Source organism: Lutra lutra, chromosome 16, assembly GCF_902655055.1.
Source record: "Lutra lutra chromosome 16, mLutLut1.2, whole genome shotgun sequence".
Lineage (NCBI taxonomy): Eukaryota > Metazoa > Chordata > Mammalia > Carnivora > Mustelidae > Lutra > Lutra lutra.
Window position 1 is genome coordinate 28163083 of NC_062293.1, and position 27075 is coordinate 28190157.

Sequence of the window (27075 nt, forward strand, 5' to 3'; positions counted from 1 at the left end):
TAGCACTTTTTAAAATATAGGATGAGCTAGACAACAAATGACTAAACATCACTGACTATAGTCAAACCCAAGTATTGGAGATAGTAAAATATTGAATAACAATGTCAAAAATGAAAATGTCAGTTCCCTGATAACAAGCTTGATAAGCTGAGAAGTTCCCTAAAATATGAATGACCTGTGAAGAGCATACTTTATTTTATATCTAATATTATTCTGCACTAGAGATTAATAAAAACCTTGAAGTTTAACTTAAGAATTTATATAAATATTTTATTAGAAAGATTTCCACACAGAATAGTAGGCAATCATGTAAAACTTTGGCAGAAATTTTTGAGCTCTTAGAAATAAATATGTCAGAAAAACAATTATCAGGAATAATCATTTTAATAATTACCTTTGCTTTTACTGGAGTAGTAGGATAAATTAGATTACCTATCTCTATAATATCCTATAGAAAATTGAGCTGTTGTGATCTGGTGTTACTAGTGACCAGACTTCGTTAGTACAAGCACTTGAGAATTTGTGTCTCTTGCGTTATTTAAAAAAAAAAAAAAAAAAAAAAAAAAGATTTTGAGTGTAAGTCCCTATCAAGTAACTTAGTAACCTTGGGAAAACAATCAATTTTTTTCCTTGAATTTCTTTTTACTGTTGTTGCTCTTCTAAATATGAAGGAGATTAATGTCTGTTAAAGTTTCTAGATAAGATATGAACACAATAACAGAGTTTCCCCTTCTTCCTTCTTTCCTTCTGTTCTTTTGCTGTAAGAAAAGGAAAGAAGGAAAGAAGGAAGGAAGGAGGAAGGAAGGAAAGAAAGCAGGAATGAAGGAAGGAAGAAAGGATAAGGAAAAGAAGGAGGAAGGGAAAGGGGAAGGAAGTGGGGAGAGGAGAGGTGGGGGAGGGGAGTGGAGGGGAGGGAAGGATGGCTAATGTTTTTGGCAGCCTTGAGATGGCCCCCAGTGACCCCACCTCTTAGTAGTCACACCTTGTGTAATCTTATATAAATTGAACAGGATCTGAGATTTTATCTTATTTGCAGATTAGCTTGCCAAAATCTCACGAATGCTTGCAGAAGTTATGAGACTCCTAGATGAGAGACAAAGAATGGTGTACTGCTTACAACAATAGCATGAGGTAGAGTATAATCGGTATACTTATTCCCTTAGGTCCAGTTCCTCCATGGTGACATCCGTACCTGCAGCAGATGGTGTTATATGAGAGTAACCCTAACATTAAGAAAAACAGATCCTTTACAATTGCCAGTAAGCCTTTATAAACTTTGTTCCTGAGGGTGATATTATCTTTACTGGATGGAACAGACTTGCCTTCTGCTCTCAAGGCGGCCACTGTATCGTTCAAGGCTGTTTGCTCTACAAACATATTTGAAGAGACCACCCAGAAAAGTACAGAAATGTGAGGTATCTATCTATAAAGAATTGTCTCCAGGATCCTTTCTTCTTGAGTATGGGTTGGACTTACTTCTCTTTTAAAAAATGGCATAAGGCAGAAATGAAATGTCTCTTTCAAGATGGAGTTATACTGCAGTTTCTGTCCTCAATGATCTCTCTCACCCTCTCTTGGCTTACTCAGGCTGGGAGAAGCCACGTGTCCTGTCTTAAGGCAGCCCTGTGGAGAGGCCAACATGGCAAGGATCAAAAACCACATCAGTGAGCTTAGAAATTGAGCCCCCACCACTTGAGCGTTCAGATGAGACAGAAGTACTAATGACAGCTTCATGAGACCTAGAAATGAAGATATCCATTTAAGTCACACCCAGATTTCAGGCCCATAGAAATTGTGAGATAATGAATGTTTATTGTTTTAAGCCATTAAATGTCAGGGTAGTCTATTATGGAGCAAAAGCTAATACCCAGGTAACTGGTCATAATTATTATTAACTCTAGTTTGCAATAAACAAAGCACTCTCACTTTGATTACCAGTAAAGCTGAAATGTTTTTCATGTTTTCAACGATTTACATTTCCTCTGTAATTTGTTTCTTTAGCCATGATACTGGGCAGTAGAATTTTCTAATGCATTAGTACATCTTTTTATATAGAGAGGATTAAAAATTTTTTTTGCTTTATTTCTTGAAAAAATAATCATGTATTTGTTTTTCCAAATACATGTATATTAATTTTATGTAGCCAAAACTTTTTATTTGTATATGTTTTTGTCATTCCTTTTTTTTTTTAAAGATTTTATTTATTTATTTGACAGAGAGAAATCACAAGTAAGCAGAGAGGCAGGCAGAGAGGAGGAAGCAGGCTCCCTGCTGAGCAGAAAGCCCGATGTGGGGCTCGAACCCAGGACCTGGGATCATGACCTGAGCCGAAGGCAGCGGCTTAACCCACTGAGCCACCCAGGCGCCCCTTTTGCATTCCTTTGATGGACTGGAGATTACTTTCCTTTTCAGTTGATTAAAAAAGTAGAAAGAAAACTCTCAAATCAGACATTAGCAGCAGAGGAAATCAGCAAAGTTTGTGTTCATTTAAAAGATATAATATTAGGGGCGCCTGGGTGGCTCAGCGGGTTAAGCCGCTGCCTTCGGCTCAGGTCATGATCTCAGGGTCCTGGGATCGAGCCCCGCATCGGGCTCTCTGCTCAGTGGGGAGCCTGCTTCTTCCTCTCTCTCTGCCTGCCTCTCTGCCTACTTGTGATCTCTCTCTGTCAAATGAATAAATAAAATCTTAAAAAAAAAAAAAGATATAATACTATAACATTTTAATATAATCTGTAACATAATCACATATTTATTTGTAAAACTTTTGCAATAGGGTTAAGACCTTTGCTTTGAGACTGTGACTGCTGAATTGGCTTATTCATTTTCTTTCTTGCAAAAACCACACTCAGCTATATTTTCTTTGCTTCCCATTCTTGGTTTCTTGATAGAGAAAAGGGAATCTAAAGAAAATTCCAAAGTAATTAAGTGTGGATTCACAGGTCTTTAAAACATCCACCCCCCTAATATTTTATAATTGTCTTGGTCAAAAGTTTATTTTAGCTACTTTGTACAAATTATTGACTTTAATTTTGTATATAGTATAACTCTCTGTTGCACTTATATTTCATTATGATAAGAAATAAACTGCCATACACAAATTTAAGAATAAACACAATGACCAGTTGTTGATAAACATACTTCCTCAGTGATAAAAAGGAAAAGAGAATTCTAAAGAATATTTTGTCAGTTGTAAGAATTCGGTAAGCCAGTTACATAAGAATTAATGAAAAGATCTGAAAATATTAATGCAAGTTTTTAATGGATAGTATATTATATATGATTCTTCCATCCTTCAGAATTTTAGAGTCAACACTGTAATGATCCAAATTTTTATATTAATTGTATATGTCAATCTATCACCAACATTTTTGTCTGTATCTTCAAAATATTTTTTAGTGTGTGAACATATTTTATTGCCCTTGTTGCTCCAATACCCAGTGATACAAGCCACCATCATCTTTCCCTAGGATTATTGTAACAGCCTCTGACTAATCACACCCCTATTTTTTAGTCAAGTAATAGAGGCACCATTGTTAAACATGTCAAAATATGTCACTTCTCTATTCAAAACCTCTTCATATACCTTAGAGAAAGTCTAAGGATCCACGTTATTTGACATTGCATCTGCTCCACTAACCTCTTGAGCATATCTCCTACCAAACTGTCTCTTGCTCCTTCTTCTCCAGGGGTACTGTCATTCATTTATTTCTCAGATCCCCATTTGTGCTCTCGCTTTTGGATCTGTTCAATTTATTGTTCTCTCTGAATGAATGTCCTTCCCCTGATATTCCTAAGTTGATACCTTCATTTTTTCAGGTCGCTGTGTTTGGCGGGATGAATAATCTCCCACACTTTCTACCTACCATCTTTTGCCCCTACAAAGATGTCCATATCTTAATCCCCAGAACTCTTGAATACTTTACCTTCTATGGTTAAAATGGACTCTGCAGGTATGACTTAGAGTTGGAATAGGGAATTATCATGGATTAATCCAGTGTGTCTAGTGTAATCACATGAGTTCTTAAGAGAGGGAGAGAGTCACGGAGGCTAAAATTACAACAGAAGCAGAGGGACAAAGAGATTGAAGGATGCTGCACTGTTGGCTTTGTGAAAAGTAGAAGATGGGTCTATGGGTAAAGGAATGTAGGTGACCTCCAGAAGCTATAAAAGGCAAGGAAAGTGATTCTCCCCTAAAGCTTGCTGACCCATGTTAGGACTTCTGACCTCTAAGACTGGAAAATAGTAGATTTGTGTTGGTTTATATGACATAAATTAGTGGCACTTTGTTCAATAGCAATAGACAACAAATACACAGTTAAATGTCATTTCAGCATTCAGATCCTGAGTACTCTCTGTAGGACAACATCCTTCACCGGGTCCAACCAGTGCTCTCTATTTGCTTTCTGTCTCATTTTATTTCCCTCCAGAGAACGGATTCCCACTGCATAGTTTATAAATGCTTATGGTTTATTATTTGTTTTACCTTGCAGGCAGGACTGACTGACTGACTGACTTTCTTTCTTTCTTTCTTTCCTTCCTTCCTTCCTTCCTTTATTCTCAGTGTTAGCACAAATTCTGGTTGATAGTAGATAATTAATTAATAGTGGGTGAAAATTATTTCCAAAGCAGTTTTATAGATGAATAAACTGAGGTTCTGAGAATTCTGTGAATTTATACAAATGACAGATGCAAATTTGGATCTTTGGTCTTATTTAAAGCGTAGTTTTTCAGTACATACAAGTTATCTCATATACTAATCCATGGCTAGTAAAATCTGAGCAGCCATATCATAAATGGTAGATTCCTATATGAAACTATTTGAGAAAATGTGTTTTATCTAGCCACTGTCCCATTAAGTTCAAGTTTATCCTTCTTCAGGTGCCAGAAGGATTTGAATGGAAGAGAAAAAAAAATTATCTGCAGCACTACTGTGACATTGACTATGGGTGTTCTGATAAAATGCCTTCGTGGTCTTTATGGGCAATTAACTGAAATGGAGAATTTCTGCTCAATATAGGATAGGTACATGGTGTGGAGATTAGACAGCTGTATCTGCAGTGTGCTCTGACATGTCTTGGTGGAGTTATTACAGGAGCAGCCCTGGGTAATCAAAGGAAGGTCACAGCACATCGGCCTGAATATTTTTTATGACACACTATCATCAGTCTTAAGTGAATGATCTATCCAAGAGAAGCCTCACTCCCATCCAAGTTAGATTAGATTTATACTACTGTAAACTGGACAGAGAGGAAGAAAGAGTCAGCAATGAGAGGTAGAAATGAACCAAGAAGATACATGGTGGAAAAAATTGTCAGAGAACATTGTGATATGAAAAAAGCAGTTTGTGAAGATGTAGCTGGTAAAGAGGTCACATGATCATAACTATTAAAAATCTCTGAAAGATTAAAGTAGAGTGGAGAAAACTTTCCTTCCGCAGGGATCCAGCAATATTGAATGAATCTTCAAAGCAGACTTGGGTAAAGAACTAAAGTCTAAACCCAGATATATGTTGCTCAGCAGAATGTAAATTAAGTTGTATGTTTACCAAGGGTCACTTGTATTTATTCCTAAATCTATATGACATTTTTACTTAATAAACAGTTTGGTTTAGAGGGAAGTTTTAGAGACAGGTAAAACTGGGTTAAAACTTAGGCTTTTATACTTTAGGTTCTATGCTCTAGAGAATCCAAGGTTCCTCACCTCTATGATGGGTATATTACTTCATACTCTAAGGTGTTGCTAATGTAATTAATGAGATTAAATCGTGTCTAATTACCAAGCGCAATTTCCCACATATAGGAGATGATCAGGGTTGATTGTATCATTCAGGACACCAGCAGGAAACTGTTTACTCAGTGCAGAGACTGAATAGTTCCGTGAAGGGGGGAAAAATGTGTGTAGGTTAAGGGATGGAAAAACATCCAGAAATGAGCAACACCAGATGCCATTAGCACCCTTAGACTCTAGAAAGGGCGTTTGGGAAAGCCACTGCTCACAAAAACTGGGCCACAGGCAAAGGAGCATTGTAATTGTTAACTCACAGCACATCAGAAAGGGGGCAGGCAAATAAATACCCTGGTCTTGCTAGCTCCTTCACCTCTTAGATTTCCTGCTATGCTAACAGGAGGTTAGTCTAATCGAAATTGTAGTCAGTGTGTGAAGGAGCCCAGACCACAGAAGTGTAAGCCTGGGCTTACAGGTTAGAAGAGTGAGATCAGGTTAGAAAAGTGAGTAGATTTAGAAAGGAAAATGGAGACTACCCAACTCAGGTATCTGTTTACTTTGTTTTAAAAGGAAATGTTGAAGAGAGATGTTCCTATGAATAAAGATATCAGCTAATGAGAAAACCAGATAATGCCTTGAACACAAGTCTTGCTATTAAGGAGAAGTTGATATGGAGGCAAGTATTAAGGTTATAGAAACCATATTAAAAGGAATTCGAGTAAATATAAGCAAGTGGAAAACCTCATAATCCTATATTGCTTAGTCTCGTTCAGATATTTAAATTTAATATTATCTTAAAATGGAATAGCTCAAATAGCCAGACATCTGCACTGAATCTTTCCTGTGGTTTCTTTTTTATTTTTAGAGGGTGAAAGTGCCGGAAGGCAATGAAGAGTGTGTGTATGGCAGGGAGGGGGATGAGGAGAAGTTCCAGCTTGCTGTCTTAAAAAATCCCTCCTGATTTCCTACACCTTTCTTGTTTACGGCATTTAGTATTCTCTGATCAGGACCCAGATTATAATCTCGATTTAGAAAATAGTGAGATGGTAAAATGTACAATTTTGACTTCAGTGATGCTTTACTTTATGGCCACAAAAAGCAGTGGGGCTCATGCATGGACAGAGTTTTTGTCCTCTATAAATATGTGTCAAATTGTTTACCTTGACATGGAATGCTAGATACCACCTGGTATCTTCAGTAAACTATCTCGACTTGACAAAAGTAGAGACATTTCCCAGGTTAACACACATACACGTGTTTTTGTCATGTTTACAGTAAAAACAAAACAAAGAAGTAGTTTTGTTCCCTTTTTATGTATTAGGAGCTCTCAGTTACCCTTCACCTAAAATCTAAGACTGTGTATTAGTCAAGTAACTTTAAGGGTAATGAAGACTAGAAAGATTTAGTGATTGTTACAAAGTCAAAATCACTCAGCTAGTTTTGGATGAAGCTGAGAGTAACAGTCCTGTCTCTCTGTTTTCAAAGTCCCTGATCATTCAACCACCAAATGCCTTCTACATGGAAGGAAAGACATAAATGTTGCTAGCAAAACTCACTTCATCCTTTTGGTAGATAGTCTTTGCTTCTATGAAGGAATGTTAAAGCATGGACCTACGTGCTTGATAATATTTGCCAAGTTAAGGAACTGTGAAGCATATCTTATAACTGACATGGAGCTCATTTATTAAATTAGAGGGAAACAATTATATTTTTACTAAACTCAAAATATGAAATTCCACTAGCATCAAACAATACAGCAGTACAAACAGTTACAGCATCAAAATAATATTGGCGTAAAGATATATTCTAACAGCACCATATAGCTATTATAGACAGGGAGTTCTTAAGTGTCTGTTATTGTTTGGGGCCTAAGGAGGAAAAGTATTTCCTCCAAAATAGTTACCATCCCCACTGTGGATTAAGTATGACTTTAATAAAACAGATGGAGGTCATTCCAACTAGACACAGTGTCAGAGAACAGTAAAATCTCCCAGCCATTTCCCTTAGTGACAATATCAGGAAGGTGTTCATTTTGAAATATATGATGTGTTTTGAAACAAACTCACAGGGGTAAAAATAGTGCTTTTACACATGCAAAATCAAAACCTATCTGTAGGTATTGATGTGTGTTCTGTTGTGAGGGAGCAATATCTCGTATCAGAGAGATATGGGAAAAGGCACCACCACCAAGCCCATGAAAGATAAACAGAATATTTGGAAAAAGAAGACTCTTAATATCTAGCCTCATGGCCTTCTGGGTTAGAATGTCACCATTGACTTCAGTGAATAGGAAATAAAAGTTGATATTATACACTTAGTTAATATTTGTGATGTGGTGTATAGTTATATGTAGATATATATGTATATAGAGATGTATATACAAATTATGTAATTATTTAGACCATACTTGAGTTAATGGACACACATTTATATAAATACATACATGTTTATTTATACACATAAATATGTATGTTCCTCAGAGAGTAAGAATTCAGTAATTCTTAATAATACTTAATAGTTATATTGCTTTTAAAGTTCAGTGTGCTCTAACCCCCTAGATATTGTTACATGTAAACAATTGCCTTGGCTTAATTAGGTTTATTTAACCACAACAGTTAAGATTAAAATGGCCAGAATAAACAAACCCAAGGAATTCCTACAGAAGTGCTTCTAAGTCAGGGCAAGAAATAGATGATCGGGGGCCCCTGCGTGGCTCAGTTGGTAAAACAACGGCCTTTGGCTCAGATCATGATCCCAGATCGAGCCCCAGGTCTGGCTCCCTGCTCCGCAGAGAACCTGCTTCTCCCTTTCCGTGTGCCTGCCACTCTCCCTACATTTGCTCTTTATCTCTCTGTCAAATAAAAACCTTAAAAAAAAAAAAAAAAGAAAGAAATAGATGATCCAAGTCAAAGGAGGAATTTACCAAAAACAGAGTTCACTCATTCATAAGGGTCAATATCTTATTTCAAAGAAAAACAAAAGCTCTTTCACTCTTTAAGTGAGGCTACTGTTATCCTTCTCTCACCTATTTAAGGCATAGTCTATGTTTGTGTGTTTATCAGCATTAGATTTTAATGGAGTAAACCGGTGAACTGAGCAACACTGTCACTTCAAGAAGAACAAGATAAAATGATCTGAAATTTTAGAAGGAAGAAGACTGGTCATATTTGAGAAATTGAAACTGTTAGGAGCAATCATTTGCTTTAATCATCAATATAAAGAATTTTAACATTTAAAATAAGGTTTTAGGGAACCCAGCCCAAAAGTTATGCAGACGTATCCCACATTTTGTAGTGTAATGTGGATTGATAATAGCAAATAACATTCTTAACCTTACTTAGAGTAAAGCCCTCAAATTCCTGTGATTAGTTTTGAATTTCTTTCCAGTTATGATCTTAAACACGCCCCATCATAGCAACAGTAAAAGTTTAACATGACCATAAAATAACATGACCATAACATGACTATATATATATATATATATATATATATATATATAGCCATTGTTACTCAATAACTCAAAGAAGACCTTATGTACAAATCTTATTGTGCTTCAGTGGTTAGCAAACACTTAGGCACAAAATTCAACTCAGGAAAAAAAAAAATGCTTGTAAACCACACTTTGTTTTAAAAGTTATACTCCTTTCATTATCAAACAAATTATAAATGTGCTTAAGAATGATTTTTTTCTGATCAAAGAAGGGTTTTATTTTGAGCTACAATTTCAGAAACTACATAGCTTGCATCTACTGCAGCAACATATAATTTTAATGACAATCCTTAGAACAAGTTTTGTGAGCACTATTCCTTTGAAGCTTCCTCTTTTTGTCTTTAATTGACTGACGATATGAGCTAGTAAATTGTTAAATATGGTTAGTCTCATACGGTCTCTTGTATTTTATAAAATGAACTCTTTCTTTTTTTTTCTTTTTTTTTAAGATTTTATTTATTTCTTTGACAGGCAGAGATCATAAGTAGGCAGAGACGCAGGCAAGGGAGGGGGGAGCAGGCTCCCTGCTGAGCAGAGAGCCCGATGCAGGACTCGATCCCAGGACCCTGAGAACATGACCTGAGCCAAAGGCAGAGGCTTTAACCCACTGAGCCACCCAGGCACCCCTCTTTTTCTTTTTTTTTTTTTAATTAACATATAATGTGTTATTTGTTTCAGGGGTCCAGGTCTGTGAATCATCAGTCTTAAACAATTCACAGCACTCACCATAGCACATACTCTAACCAATGTCTATCACCCAGCCACCCCATCCCTCTCACCCCCCTTCCCTCCAGCCCTCAGTTTGTTTCCTGAGATTAAGAGTCTCTAATGGTTTGTCTCCCTTCCTGGTCCCATCTTGTTTCAATTTTCACTTTCTTCCCCCCACAACCCCCAATCCTGCATCTCAGATTCTCATATCAGAGAGATCATATGATAATTATCTTTCTCTGATTGACTTATATCGCTTAGTGTAAATATCCTCTAGTTTCATCCATGTTGTTGCAAATGGCAAGGTTTCGTTTTTTGATAGCTGCATATTATTCCATTGATGTGTGTGTGTGTGTGTGTGTGTGTGTGTGTGTGTGTGTGTGTATACCACATCTTTAGTATCCATTCATCTTTTGATGGACATTTAGGCTCTTTCCATATTTTAGCTATTGTGGACATTGCTGCTATAAACATTCAGGTGCACGTGCCACTTTGGATCACTACATTTGTATCTTTAGGGTAAATACCCAGTAGTGCAATTGCTGGGTCATAGGGTAGCTCTATTTTCAACATTTTGAGGAACCTCCATACTGTTTTCCAGAGTGGCTGCACCAGCTGGCATTCCCACCAAAAGCATAGGAGGGTTCCCCTTTTTCCACATCCTTGCCAACATCTGTTGTTCCCTGATGGCTTAATTTTAGCCATTCTGACTGGTATGTGGTGGTATATCACTGTGATTTTGATTTGTATTTCCCTGATGCTAAGTGATATTGAACACTTTTTCATGTGTCTGTTGGCCATTTGGATGTCTTCTTTGCAGAAATGTCTGTTCATGTCTTCTGCCCATTTCTTGATTGGATTATTTGTTCTTTGGGTTTTGAGTTTCGTAAGTTCTTTATACATTTTTGATACTGGCCCTTTATCTGATACATCATTTGCAAGTATCTTCTCCCATTCTCTTGGTTGTCTTTGGTTTTGTTGACTGTTTCCTTTGCTGTGCAAAAGCTTTTGATCTAGATGAAGTCCCAGTAGTTTATTTTTGCCCTTGTTTCCTTTTGCCTTTGGTGATGCTTCTAGGAAGAATTTGCTGCGGCTGAGGTTGAAGAGGTTGCTACCTGTGTTCTCCTCAAGGATTTTGATGGATTCCTGTGTCACACTGAGGTCTTTCCTCCATTTGGAGTCTATTTTTGTGTGTGGTGTAAGGAAATGGTCCAGTTTCATTCTTCTTCCTGTGGCTGTCCAATTATCCTGACACCATTTGTTGAAGAGACTGTCTTTTTTCCAGTGGACATTCTTTCCTGCTTTGTTGAAATCACTTGACCATAGAGTTGAGGATCTATTTCTGGGCTCTCTATTCTGTTCCGTTGATCTATGTGTCTGTTTTTGTGCCAGTCCCATACTGTCTTGATGATGACAGCTTTGTAATAGGGCTTGAAGTCTGGAATTGGGATGCCACCAACTTTGGTTTTCTTTTTCAACATTCCTCTGGCTATTCGGGGTCTTTTCTGGTTCCATATACATTTTAGGATTATTTGTTCCATTTCTTTTAAAAAAGTCGATGGTATTTTGATAGGGATTGCATTCAATGTGTAGATTGTTCTAGGTAGCATAGACATTTTCACAATATTTGTTCTTCCAGTCCATAAGCATGAAACGTTTTTTCATTTCTTTGTGTCTTCCTCAATTTCATTCATGAATACTTTATAGTTTTCTGAGCACAGATTCTATGCCTCTTTGGTTAGATTTATTCCTAGGTATCTTATGGTTTTGGGTGCCATTGTAAATGGGATCAACTCCTTAATTTCTCTTTCTTCTGTCTTGTTGGTGTATAGAAAGGCAACTGATTTCTGTGCACTGATTTTATATCCTGACACTTCACTGAATTCCTGTATGAGTTCTAGCAGTTTTGGAGTGGAGTCTTTTCAGTTCCACATAAAGTATCATATCATCTGCAAAGAGTGAGAGTTTGACTTCTTTGCCAATTCGGATGCCTTTTATTTCTTTTTGTTGTCTGTTTGCTGAGGCTAGGACTTCAAGTACTATGTTGAATAGCGGTGGTGAGAGTGGACATCCCTGCCGTGTTCCTGACCTTAGGGGAAAAGTTCTGTTTTTCCTCATTGAGAATGATATTCGCTGTGGGTTTATCATAGATGGCTTTGATGATATTGGGGTATGTACCCTCTATCCCTAGACTGTGCAGAGTTTTGATCAAGAAAGGATGCTGTACTTTATCAAATGCTTTTCAGCATCTGTTGAGAGTATTGTATGTTTCTTGTGTTCTCTTTTTAATAATGTATTGTGTCACAGTGATTGATTTGCAGGTGGTGAACCAACCTTGCAGCCCAGGAATAAATCCCACTTGGTTGTGGTCCTTTTAATGTACTGTTGGATCCTGTTGGCTAGTTTGCATCCATATTCATCAGGGATATTGGTCTGTAGTTCTCCTTTTTGATGGGTTCTTTGTCTGGTTTTGGGATGAAGAGAATGCTGACCTCCTAAAAAGAGCTTAGAAGTTTTCCTTCCATTTCTATTTTTTGTAACAGTTTTAGGAGACTAGGTATCAATTCTTCTTTAAGTGTTTGGTAGAATTCCCCTGGGAAGCCGTCTGGCCCTGGGCTCTTGTTTGTTGGGAGATTTTTGAGGACTGCTTCAATCTCCTTACTGGTTATGGGTCTGTTCAGGTTTTCTGTTTCTTCCTGTTTCAGTTTTGGTAGTTTATACATCTTTAGGAATGCATCCATTTCTTCCAGATTGTCCAATTTGCTGGCATATACTTGCTCATAATATGTTCTTATAATTGTTTGTATTTCTTTGGTGTTGATTGTGATCGCTCCTCTCAAAATGAACTTTTTCAAATGAAGTAAGCAGTAATGCATTTTACCCAGACAAGTGGTCTTCAACTTATTTACAATAAAAGTAAAATATTTTGCTTTTCTGTTTTTAACATAAATCGCAATTTTATTTTGTAGGTGGTTTCCTTGATTGATGTCAAAGATTAATCTTTATTGTGGGCAGGCTATGAGTTATCTTTTCAACAAAGGAACTGGGTCAGTTGGATATTTATATGGAAAAACATTGAGTCCTGACACCTACCTCCATAAATAAGTATCAGTTGCAGATGGGTCACTCAATTAAGTATAAAACATAACACATACACACACACACACACACACACACACACACACACACACACACACATATATATTAATATCCTGGAAGAAAACATGAAAAAGCATCTTTATGACCTACAACACAAAAAATGCTGTGCCTGAAACAATACCTGATAAATAATACATTAAAATTAGGACGCCTGTCTATCAACAAATACATTAAGGGAATAGAAAGGTAAGCCACAGAGTGGTTGGGGAAATCTGCATCATGTCTGAAGCAAAATATCCTGAATGTATAAATAATTTCAATTCATTTTTTAAAAAATATGCAACTCAGTAGAAAAGAAGGGGAAATACCTGTGAGTGATACTTTACAAAAGACAATATCCATAGGTGATACACATGAAAAAGGACCAACTATAATATCAAGGAAAAATTAAAACGACAATAGAGGAGTTAATGTTTTCAAATGGAGGTAAAGGTCAGCCTTTGAGGTGGTCACCACTTTTATATGACATCAATAAAATTTAATACAAAATGTTGAAAGCAGCTCAGTGCCACTACATATTTATGAAAATGAGTACAATGAAAAAATGGTAGAAAATATCAAGTAGTAGGAATAATATGGAATACTTGTAATTATCATATGTTGATGGTGGGAGTGAAAATTAAGTACAGATACTATATAATACTTTTTGCCAGTATCTACTAAAGCTAAAGGTAGGACTGAGTGTAGAAACAAATTAACCACTAAGTTTATAAGAGAAAAGAATGTATATGTTCTTTGTAAGACATGAACAAGGATGATCATGGATGTACTATGTGTATAATCCAAAACCAGATGCAATACAAATGCTCACTAAACAATGAAACGGATACATAAAATTTGGTATTTTAACAATGAAATGTACATGTGCAATATATATTTTAAATATGTATGAATATGTGTTTTGCAATGAGAAAGACAGAAAGACTTAATTATTGATACAATGAATAACAAAGCAAAAAAAAAAAAAAAAAGGATTTTGTAATAGATGAGGGTTAGAGCTGAGGCTGAACTGATCCTGAGATCTACCGCCCCTGAACAGACACTAGAATTTTTGACATCTGGTCAAAAAGCTGCCACCACAACATTCACCCTTCTGTTTAAAATTACCTAAAGGAGACAGGCTTCTGTAAGTCACAGAATGAACATGGAGGTAAACAGGGTGCACAAAATTAAAAAAAGTAAATTCTGAAAATACAGAATTATCAAATATTTGAAGACAACTGATATCATCAAAGTGGGCATAAATCTAATAAAAGAATTAGTACTGAAGGAAAAAATTAAAACAGGCAGAAGACATTATGAAGTGCATAAATAAGAATGAATCAAGTAGAATTGGAAACTAAAAATGAAAAAATAGATTTTTAAAGATAACAACTGCAATAAGAACAAACTCAGCAGTGAATAATGTGAAAGAGATAATTGAAGGGCAAATTACTTGAGAAGTAATCAAGTCAAGACCAAGAATGAAGCACACAATGTCTAAACAATGTTATATATGGGTAAGAATTCAGAAGTAATGTTGAGAGAATGTATCCTCCATTATCTAATAGGCTTTCTAAAAGGAGGGGGTCATAAAAACTGGGTAAGGAATAATCAAATATTTAACTTTTCATAGCTGAAGAAATACATGAGTATCCATGCTGAAAGAACGCACAGTGTAACCACAAAGATAAATTTTAAAGCAAACAAAACCAAAACCACTCCCAAACATCTTGATAGATACATTATGATGATATTTCATTATACTACAGAAAGATATCCAAAAATTCTCCAGAATGGAAACAACTCATATATAGATGGATGAGAAACAAATTAACAATGTCAAGTGCTGAAAAACAGTAGAAAATATTTTCTAAGTTCTGAGCAAAAACTAGTTTAAAAAATGAAATTCTGTAGTGTACAATACTAACATTCAAATAGCAGAGAAAAATAACACATTCGTATGCAAAGACTCAGAAACATTATGACCAGGGACACATTTCCGGAAAAATTACTTGAGTTCATTTTCAAAAAACAGATTATGATTCCATAAAAACAGGAAAGGTGAACATGGGGTATATTTGTTAGAAAGAAAATCAATGAAACATGTTTAAATGTACATACTTTTTCATGTAAAGTGTGTATATTTTTAGAGGATTGCTATGAAGCTCCATAGAAAGTGTTTTAATTTTTTCACTAAGTAATAAATGCTAATTTTCAAATGAGTAAAAGAAAATGAAATAAACAGGCAATTTACAGAAGAAAATATATACAAAATACAATGTATAAATAATGAACAAAAAGAAGGGCTCAGCTGTAGTAGTCATCAGGGAAATGCTAATAGAAAACATCAGTAGTTTACTATGTGTTACTTTTCAGTTGGGTCAAATGCATGCTTGATAATAGCCTGAGAGAAGCTATACAAGAACTAGGACTCTTGTCCATGATTGTTATGAATGAAAATTATGGCTTCATGTTTTTAGAAATCTTATTGTATCTACCCAAATAAAAAACACATATCCTTAAATTCATAATATCACAGTTATTACTTTGTTCTTAAATGCTTGCACATGGGAGTACATATAGTCGTAATATATATTCCTGATACACATTCAAAAATATTAGCTGCACTATCACTTTAAATGGTAAACATTAGGCATAACCTGAATGGGGACACCTGCATGGCTCAGTTGGTTAAGCGTCTGCTTTCAGGTCAGGTCATGATTCCAGAGTCCTGGAATCGAGTCCCGAGGTGGACTTTGTGCAGCAGCAAGTCTGCTTCTCCCTCTCCATCTGTGATCCCTCTCGCGCTCTCTTGCTCTCGCTCTCTCAAATTAAAAAAACAAACAAACAAAAAACCTGAATGTTGATCAATAGAGAGATACTTGCATATAATAATATATTTAGGTTGGATTTTAGATTGTGTTTTCATTAAAAGGACTAGAGTATATTTAGATGTACTAATATATATTAGCCTCTGTGACATTTGGTTATCTTAACTGAAAAAAGGCACATTCTGGAACAAAAGTAGAGTTTGATCTGGTTCTGTTGAAAATATTTAGAAACAGTGTGTGTGTGTGTTTCTGTATTCACAGAAATTTTCTAGAGAGGTACTCAGAAAAACTGTATTTGTAGTAATTGATTCTGTGAAAGACTGGAGGTAGGATTTAAGAAGAGTCTCATGCCATTTTTCCTTTGAGTTTGATTCTTGTAACAAGGAAGTCTTTAGAGATGGACAGTGGGAAAATGGAGGCTAGAAACACTACTTTGCCTGTCCATGTCCTTACATTTGTTTATTGGAGGTGGAGAGCTTGCCTTTATCTTTGCTTTATCCTCCTACCCTTTTTTACATTTTTAAAAGATTTTGTTTATTTAAGAGAGAGAGACAGTAAGCAAGAGAGAGCAGGAATGGTAAGAGGCAGGCTCCCCACTGAGCAAGGTGCCTGCTGTGGGCTTGATCCCAAGGCAGACACTTAACTGACTGAGCCACCTAGATGCGTCATATTTTTTTTTAATTTTTTAAAATTTATTTTTTTAAGATAATCTCCACACCCAACGTCGGGTTCAAACTTAGAACCCTGAGATCAAAAGTCCTGTGTTCTACCTTCTGAGCCAGCTGGGCACCCCTTTCCACTCCTCGTTATCTACTGGACAATTCAGTCAGCATTTAGTATTCAAATTCTCAAGTTCTTCCTCCTGTTTATGGTATTCTTTGGTTTTCTAGGTCAGAGTTTAAACATCTCTTTGGAGGTGGTCTTCCTTGCTTATCCCTTCCTAATCACGCCTCATCCTTCTATCACATTACTCTTTTCTTATTTTTTAAGACTCTGATCTCTATCTAAAATTACACTTTATATGTATTTATTCAGCTGTTTACAGCAGATGCCTCTACCACAGCTTAGAATGAAAGTTCCATGTAAGCAGATTTATGTTTTATTCCCACTGCTATAACTCTAGTGGAAGTACTTGACAAATATTAAGCCTTAACTATTTATGGGATGAATGAATGAATGAATGAATGAATGTAGGTTTCAGTTTCCTCATCTATAAAGACATTTCTGAAATTAGTTTGGGGTAGTATCAAGAAGCTAAGCAGGAAGTTGGATCATTCATCACCACTAATACTGACACAATGAGAATATAGTTCTGAAGAGCAAGGAAGATCACAATATGTTGTTGACTTTGGCCACTAAAACCAGTATTAAAGCAGAGTTCTGCAATGTCTTCATTCAAATTGTTTTTGTTGTTTCCTTTAACCACATCCTAGAGGAAAAATAATGTTATGTTCTTCCCAAATGAAAATAATGAACCCCTCAGATCCTAGCTATTCTTGGAACATACTTCTTTTCATATGTGAACAAATGTAAATGAAAGTTGGAAATGCTTCAGTTCAATTAGGTCTATAATCCCCGGGGATGCGACACTCTCCTACATCGGTCCAGATATATGTTCCTGAGGATGTAGTAATGCATTTTTTTTAATGGCAGCAAGATACAATTGTGGTAACTAGATGAAATAGTAATCCTACTATCCCTGACTAATTTACTTCAGTAATATATTGAAATGTCCTAAAGCCAGATGTTCCAGCTGCCAAATCGAACAGTGAAACTGCCTAATCTTTGACTTATAAGCCTAGAAAAACAAACTGGCTTTGCTTTTGTATGTTTAGAAAAATGAGGTGTATATTTCCAGTTGACCCAATGCTTATTTATTCAAGGGTTTTCTTAAGCCTGTGAAAGATATTTTATGAAAACCTTGCAGCAAATAGAGAAACAAAATGAAGGTCATTTCTTTAATAAAAGAAAACAAACACTGTCTTTTAATGATCATATCTTAGCAAGGAGAAGCACAAGAGTCTAAATCAGGGAGGGTTGTTCAAGACGTACTGAAAAAAAAAAAAAACAGTTTTCTAAGGTCATACACAAATTATCCCCTATAATGGAAGACATAAATACTCACAGGTTTTATGCCATTGTTTTGGCTCCAATATCTAAGAACTCTATTCTGTCATGGATGGAAAAGCAGGTAAATCTGGGGTGATGGGGATAAAATGGCTTAAAATACATGTAAATTAACCTTATGACTTGTGGAATAGTATAACAGCATATATGATCATGTCATTATCACAGTCAAAACTATTTCCACATTTTGTTCTTATATATTTCACCATAGGACATTAGTCGAGAAATAATGCTCTATCCCAAAATACCTCTAGGGTGAAGAGGATTTCTTAGAAAAGCATTTCAATGGAAATGCTAAGAATGACTACTATAATCACTACGTAAGAAAATTCTAGTCTTGTAGATTGTAGGCTCCTACCCCACTTGCACTATTTGTTTATGTATTTTTTTCTGGGTAATGTGTGGTATATGGAGCTTTTAATTACAAGCTGGATGCTCTAAGTGTATTTCTAATAATCTATTGATTAATGGCCTAACTTTTTTTTAAATTTTTTTAAATTTTATTTATTTGACAGAGAGAGATCATAAGTAGGCAGAGAGGCAGGCAGAGAGAGGAGGAAGCAGGCACACTGCTGAGCAGAGAGCCCGATGCGGGGCTCGATCCCAGGACCCTGAGATCATGACCCGAGCTGAAGGCAGAGGCTTAACCCACTGAGCCACCCAGTTGCCCCCGCCTAACTTCTTTTATTTTGAAATTTGGCAGAGTCATGTAGTTCCTCTTCTAGACTCGGGCTGCAGGAATTCCTTCTCTGGGTGCTTTCCTTTGGAGGTCTTACTTTGCTTTTCCTCCATCTGTGCCCCTTGCCTTGGAGTAAACATTTCTGTGATCCAGCGGGTGTGTTTGATAAGAGACACACCCTCCTTTTCTAGATTACTCTCTAGGTGTTTGGGATTCTAGAGCTCTATCCCAAATGGCTCATGAGCCTCTTCCCTAGATCAAGCTAGACCAAACTGCCAGTCTGCACCTACGTTTAAGGGAGGGCCAAAGTATGGGTTTTTTAGATACGAAGTACAGAATGGAGCCAAAGTAGGGAGGAAATCAGGGACACCATTGGTCATAAGTTGGAAGGCCCATTCTTTCTACACTGCCATGTCTAGCAAAGAACACTGAGGATCAGAAATTTCTGAATGTGATCTGAAGTTTCAGGTCACTGTAAAATACATATTCATTGATATGGGATGCTAGGATAAATTTTATACAATAGTTTAATAGTCCTATATATGTTGGCTTAAATTTGGACTTTTCTCTGGGCCTTGCAAATGTTAGCAGAAGTCATGGTAAAAATTAAAATACCATAAAATTTATGAGACAGGATCCTGTCCAAACCACATTTCTGCTGACTAATTGGGTGCCTTATGGTAAGTTACTAACCTTCTTTGAAATCTATAATTTCTCATTAATTAAGAGTAAAATCTTATGTCCTTACTAGAGAGTTTTGTATGAGTTAAATCATATGTACAAGGTAAGCAAAGACCTGTTAATAAAAAATAAATAAGAACCTTCCATAGTTTAGGAAATACACTAGTTAGCTGCGAAAGTCAGGTGAGAATGGTAAAATACTGGCCTTTGAACATTCAAGGTAAATAAAAATGAGCAATAAAATTATAGGGGCCATGGCAGAAATATGTCTGAAAGAAAACAGGAAAATTTTAACTGTGGTAGCTGTGGAGAGCTTCATGTTGAGTGGCTCAAAAGCTGAGTTTTAAAAATATTGTGGGCAGAGGAAAAGAAGAACAAGGGCAAAGAGAAAATAAGTTTGTGCAAGTGTGTAGCAAAAGGTAGGAGAATTACCTAGTGTAGATACCATGTGGCAGAGATAAGTACTTTATCTTATAGGTAACAGGAACATGATTCACCAGAGTAAAATATTTCATTTACGTACCAACAGGTAACTGAGAACTAGCCATTTCTGGCAGTATATTGAGTTAGATACCTGAAGAAACCCTCTGAGGTTAAGGTGCCATCAATTAATAGATAAATATTAAAAATCACCATTTATATGAATCACTGAGATTGTGGGTAAGAGCAGAAACAAGAAGCATCTTAAGATGTATATGGGTTCTGATATCAGCATGTATGCTTGGAGTCCTTGTTAATCCATGAAAACCTAGAGCGTGAGAACAGTAGATGATCCCTGACCCTCCACATGGTAAACCTTGGGATCAAAGATGCCACCATAAAGCTGGGGATATCCAAAAATATCACAGAGTATCATCCCCTGTGTGGGTGAATAATAAGAAAAAAAAAATGTCCTGCAATGGAGGACTTGCCTGTCATGGCCATCATACTGAATGGAAGCCAAAAAAAAAAAAAAAAAAAAAAGTATAACAAGATGTCTCTTCCTAAAATACCTCATCTGCCTCACTGTGCATAGAGTCAGAATTCACTAATGTTACATGACCCCAAAAGTAGGGGGCCCCAACTACCTGAAAAAAGCAATAGAAGAGCTCCCTGGCGACCGTGGCCATTGCTGCTATAAACATTGGGGTACAGATGGCCCTTCTTTTCACTACATCTGTATCTTTGGGGTAAATACCCAGTAGTGCAATGGCAGGGTCATAGGGAAGCTCTATTTTTAATTTCTTGAGGAATCTCAACACTGTTCTCCAAAGTGGCTGCACCAACGTGCATTCCCACCAACAGTGTAAGAGGGTTCTCCTTTCTCCACATCCCCTCCAACACATGTTGTTTCCTGTCTTGCTAATTTTGGCCATTCTAACTGGTGCAAGGTGATATCTCAATGTGTTTTTTTTTTTTTTTCTTCATTTTTTTTATTTTTTTCAGCATAACAGTATTCATTATTTTTGCACCACACCCAGTGCTCCATGCAATCCGTGCCCTCTACAATACCCACCACCTGGTGCCCCCAACCTCCCACCCCCCACCCCTTCAAAATTCTCAGATCGTTTTTCAGAGTCCATAGTCTCTCATGGTTCACCTCCCCTTCCAATTTCCCTCAACTCCCTTCTCCTCTCCATCTCCCCTTGTCCTCCATGCTATTTGTTATGCTCCACAAATAAGTGAAACCATATGATAATTGACTCTCTCTGCTTGACTTATTTCACTCAGCATAATCTCTTCCAGTCCCGTCCATGTTGCTACAAAACTTGGGGATTCATCCTTTCTTTCTTTTTTTTTTTTTACAGCTTTATAAACATATATTTTTATCCCCAGGGGTACAGGTCTGCGAATCACCAGGTTTACACACTTCACAACACTCACCATAGCACATACCCTCCCCGATATCCATAACCCCACCCCCTCTCCCAACCCCCTCCCCCCATCAACCCTCAGTTTGTTTTGTGAGATTAAGAGTCACTTATGGTTTGTCTCCCTCCCAATCCCATCTTGTTTCATTTACTCTTCTCCTACCACCTCGACCCCCCATGTTGCATCTCCTCTCCCTCATATCAGGGAGATCATATGATAGTTGTCTTTCTCCGATTGACTTATTTCGCTAAGCATGATACCCTCTAGTTCCATCCACGTCGTCGCAAATGGCAAGATTTCATTTCTTTTGATGGCTGCATAGTATTCCATTGTGTATATATATACCACTTCTTCTTTATCCATTCGTCTGTAGATGGACATTTAGGTTCTTTCCATAGTTTGGCTATTGTAGACATTGCTGCTATAAACATTCGGGTGCACGTGCCCCTTCGGATCACTACCTTTGTATCTTTAGGGTAAATACCCAGCAGTGCAATTGCAGGGTCATAGGGTAGTTCTATTTTCAACATTTTGAGGAACCTCCATGCTGTTTTCCAGAGTGGTTGCACCAGCTTGCATTCCCACCAACAGTGTAGGAGGGTTCCCCTTTCTCCGCATCCTCGCCAGCATCTGTCATTTCCTGACTTGTTAATTTTAGCCATTCTGACTGGTGTGAGGTGATATCTCATGGTGGTTTTGATTTGTATTTCCCTGATGCCGAGTGATATGGAGCACTTTTTCATGTGTCTGTTGGCCATCTGGATGTCTTCTTTGCAGAAATGTCTGTTCATGTCCTCTGCCCATTTCTTGATTGGATTCTTTGTTCTTTGGGTGTTGAGTTTGCTAAGTTCTTTATAGATTTTGGACACTAGCCCTTTATCTGATATGTCATTTGCAAATATCTTCTCCCATTCTGTCAGTTGTCTTTTGGTTTTGTTCACTGTTTCCTTTGCTGTGCAAAAGCTTTTGATCTTGATAAAATCCCAAAAGTTCATTTTTGCCCTTGCTTCCCTTGCCTTTGGTGATGTTCCTAGGAAGATGTTGCTGCGGCTGACGTCGAAGAGGTTGCTGCCTGTGTTCTCCTCGAGGATTTTGATGGATTCCTTTCTCACATTGAGATCCTTCATCCATTTTGAGTCTATTTTCGTGTGTGGTGTAAGGAAATGATCCAATTTCATTTTTCTGCATGTGGCTGTCCAATTTTCCCAACACCATTTATTGAAGAGGCTGTCTTTTTTCCATTGGACATTCTTTCCTGCTTTGTCGAAGATGAGTTGACCATAGAGTTGAGGGTCCATTTCTGGGCTCTCTATTCTGTTCCATTGATCTATGTGTCTGTTTTTGTGCCAGTACCATGCTGTCTTGATGATGACAGCTTTGTAATAGAGCTTGAAGTCCGGAATTGTGATGCCACCAACTTTGGCTTTCTTTTTCAATATTCCTTTGGCTATTCGAGGTCTTTTCTGGTTCCATATAAATTTTAGGATTATTTGTTCCATTTCTTTGAAAAAAATGGATGGTACTTTGATAGGAATTGCATTAAATGTGTAGATTGCTTTAGGTAGCATAGACATTTTCACAATATTTATTCTTCCAATCCAGGAGCATGGAACATTTTTCCATTTCTTTGTGTCTTCCTCAATTTCTTTCATGAGTACTTCATAGTTTTCTGAGTATAGATTCTTAGTCTCTTTGGTTAGGTTTATTCCTAGGTATCTTATAGTTTTGGGTGCAATTGTAAATGGGATGGACTCCTTAATTTCTCTTTCTTCTGTCTTGTTGTCGGTGTAGAGAAATGCAACTGATTTCTGTGCATTGATTTTATATCCTGACACTTTACTGAATTCCTGTACAAGTTCTAGCAGTTTTGGAGTGGAGTCTTTTGGGTTTTCCACATAGAGTATCATATCATCTGCGAAGAGTGATAGTTTGACTTCTTCTTTGCCGATTCGGATGCCTTTAATTTCCTTTTGTTGTCTGATTGCTGAGGCTAGGACTTCTAGTACTATGTTGAATAGCAGTGGTGATAACGGACATCCCTACCGTGTTCCTGACCTTAGCGGAAAAGCTTTCAGTTTTTCTCCATTGAGAATGATATTTGCGGTGGGTTTTTCATAGATGGCTTTGATAATATAGAGGTATGTGCCGTCTATCCCTACACTTTGAAGAGTTTTGATCAGGAAGGGATGCTGTACTTTGTCAAATGCTTTTTCAGCATCTATGGAGAGTATCATATGGTTCTTGTTCTTTCTTTTATTAATGTGTTGTATCACATTGATTGATTTGCGGATGTTGAACCAGCCTTGCAGCCCTGGAATAAATCCCACTTGGTCGTGGTGAATAATCCTTTTAATGTACTGTTGAATCCTATTGGCTAGTATTTTGGCGAGAATTTTTGCATCTGTGTTCATCAAGGATATTGGTCTGTAGTTCTCTTTTTTGTTGGGATCCTTGTCTGGTTTTGGGATCAAGGTGATGCTGGCCTCATAAAATGAGTTTGGAAGTTTTCCTTCTATTTCTATTTTTTGGAACAGTTTCAGGAGAATAGGAATTAGTTCTTCTTTAAATGTTTGGTAGAATTCCCCCGGGAAGCCGTCTGGCCCTGGGCTTTTGTTTGTTTGGAGATTTTTGATGACTGTTTCAATCTCCTTACTGGTTATGGGTCTGTTGAGGCTTTCTATTTCTTCCTGGTTCAGTTGTGGTAGTTTATATGTCTCTAGGAATGCATCCATTTCTTCCAGATTGTCAAATTTGTTGGCGTAGAGTTGCTCATAGTATGTTCTTATAATTGTCTGTATTTCTTTGGTGTTCGTTGTGATCTCTCCTCTTTCATTCATGATTTTATTTATTTGGGTCCTCTCTCTTTTCTTTTTGATAAGTCTGGCCAGGGGTTTATCAATCTTATTAATTCTTTCAAAGAACCAGCTCCTAGTTTCGTTGATTTGTTCTATTGTTTTTTTGGTTTCTATTTCATTGATTTCTGCTCTGATCTTTATGATTTCTCTTCTCCTGCTGGGTTTAGGGTTTCTTTCTTGTTCTTTCTCCAGCTCCTTGAGGTGTAGGGTTAGGTTGTGTACCTGAGACCTTTCTTATTTCTTGAGAAAGGTTTGTACCGCTATATATTTTCCTCTCAGGACTGCCTTTGTTGTGTCCCACAGATTTTGAACCGTTGTGTTTTCATTATCATTTGTTTCCATGAATTTTTTCAATTCTTCTTTAATTTCCTGGTTGACCCATTCATTCTTTAGAAGGATGCTGTTTAGTCTCCATGTATTTGGGTTCTTTCCAAATTTCCTCTTGTGATTGAGTTCTAGCTTCAGAGCATTGTGGTCTGAAAATAGGCAGGGAATGATCCCAATCTTTTGATACTGGTTGAGACCTGATTTAGGACCGAGGATGTGATCTATTCTGGAGAATGTTCCATGTGCACTGGAGAAGAATGTGTATTCTGTTGCTTTGGGATGAAATGTTCTGAATAGATCTGTGATGTCCATCTGGTCCAGTGTGTCATTTAAGGCCTTGATTTCCTTGTTGATCTTTTGCTTGGATGATCTGTCCATTTCAGTGAGGGGAGTGTTAAAATCCCCTACTATGATTGTATGATTGTCGATGTGTTTCTTTGATTTTGTTATTAATTGGTTTATATAGTTGGCTGCTCCCACATTAGGGGCATAGATAATTAAAATTGTTAGATCTTCTTGTTGGACAGTTCCTTTGAGTATGATATAGTGTCCTTCCTCATCTCTTATTATAGTCTTTGGCTTAAAATCTAATTGATCTGATATAAGGATTGCCACTCCTGCTTTCTTCTGATGTCCATTAGCATGGTAAATTCTTTTCCACCCCCTCACTTTAAACCTGGAGGTGTCTTCAGGTTTAAGATGAGTTTCTTGTAGGCAACATATAGATGGGTTTTGTTTTTTGATCCATTCTGATACCCTGTGTCTTTTGATTGGGGCATTTAGCCCATTAACATTCAGGGTAACTATTGAGAGATATGAATTTAGTGCCATCGTATTGCCTGTAAGGTGACTGTTATTGTATATTGTCTCTGTTTCTTTCTGATCTACTACTTTGAGGGTCTCTCTTTGCTTAGAGGACCCCTTTCAATATTTCCTGTAGAGCTGGTTTGGTATTTGCAAATTCTTTCAGCTTTTGTTTGTCCTGGAAGCTTTTAATCTCTCCTTCTATTTTCAATGATAGCCTAGCTGGATATAGTATTCTTGGCTGCATGTTTTTCTCATTTAGTACTCTGAATATATCATGCCAGCTCTTTCTGGCCTGCCAGGTCTCTGTGGATAAGTCTGCTGCCAATCTAATATTTTTACCATTGTACGTTACAGACTTCTTTTCCTGGGCTGCTTTCAGGATCTTTTCTTTGTCACTAAGACTTGTCAATTTTACTATTAGGTGACGGGGTGTGGACCTATTCTTATTGATTTTGAGGGGGGTCCTCTGAACCTCCTGGATTTTGATGCTTGTTCCCTTTGCCATATTGGGGAAATTCTCTCCAATAATTCTCTCCAACATACCTTCTGCTCCCCTCTCTGTTTCCTCTTCTTCTGGAATCCCAATTATTCTAATGTTGTTTCGTCTTATGGTGTCACTTATCTCTCGAATTATCCCCTCGTGGTCCAGTAGCTGTTTGTCCCTCTTTTGCTCAGCTTCTTTATTCTCTGTCATTTGGTCTTCTATATCGCTAATTCTTTCTTCTGCCTCATTTATCCTAGCATTGAGAGCCTCCATTTTTGATTGCACCTCATTAATAGCTTTTTTGATTTCAACTTGGTTAGATTTTAGTTCTTTTATTTCTCCAGAAAGGGCTTTTATATCTCCCGAGAGGGTTGCTTTAATATCTTCCATGCCTTTTTCAAGCCTGGCTAGAACCTTGAGAATCGTCTGTCTGAACTCTATATCTGACATATTACCAATGTCTGTATTGATTAGGTCCCTAGCCATTGGTACTGCCTCTTGTTCTTTTTTTTGTTGTGAATTTTTCCGCCTTGTCATTTTGTCCAATAAGAGTATATGAAGGAGCAAGTAAAATACTAAAAGTGTGGCAACAACCCCAAGAAAATATGCTTTAGCCAAATCAGAAGAGATCCCAAATTGTGAGGTGGGAGAAAGGGGATAAAAAGGGGTTCAGAAAGAAAGAAAAAAAAAAAAGAAACTATTAAAAAAAAAAGAAAGCCGATAAAGAAAAAATATAAAAAGAGGAAAAAAAAATATATATATTAGATAAACTATTTAAAAAACGTTAAAAAAAGAAAACGGTAAAAGTTAAAAAAAATTAGCAGAAGAAGAGAAAGAGAAAAAAAAATTGAAAAAGAAAAAAAAATTAAATTAACTGCAAGGCTAAAAAATCATGGGGAGTAAGCCATGAGTTCCGTGCTTTGCTTCTTCTCCTCTGGAATTCTGCTGCTCTCCTTGGTATGTGAACTTGGTCCTGGCTGGGTTTCCCGTTGATCTTCTGGGGGAGGGGCCTGTTGTAGTGATTCTCAAGCGTCTTTGCCCCAGGCGGAGTTGCACCGCCCTTACCCGGGGCCGCGCTGAGTCATCCGCTCGGGTTTGCTTTCGGGAGCTTTTGTTCCCTGAGCGCTTTCCGTAGAGTTCTGGAGGACGGGAATAAAGATGGTGGCCTCCCGGTCTCTGGCCTGGAGGAGCCAAGAGCCCGGGGCCCCACTCCTCAGTGCGCCCTCAGAGAACAGCGCCCAATGACTCCCGCCACCCTGGCCTCCGGCCACGCTCCGAGGTGACCAAGCCTGCGACCGGTTCAAGGCAACCCCGAGCTGAGAGTCACTCCTCGGCTCTGTCTCTGTAGCCGGCTTCCCCGTTCTAATACC

General features: G+C 37.3%; 1 long non-coding RNA gene across 1 annotated transcript in view; it reads left to right on the forward strand.

The window, feature by feature from the left end:
- LOC125087743 (uncharacterized) overlaps positions 1-27075 on the forward strand; it is a 292899-nt gene that overhangs the window by 247728 nt on the left and 18096 nt on the right. The window lies entirely within an intron of this gene.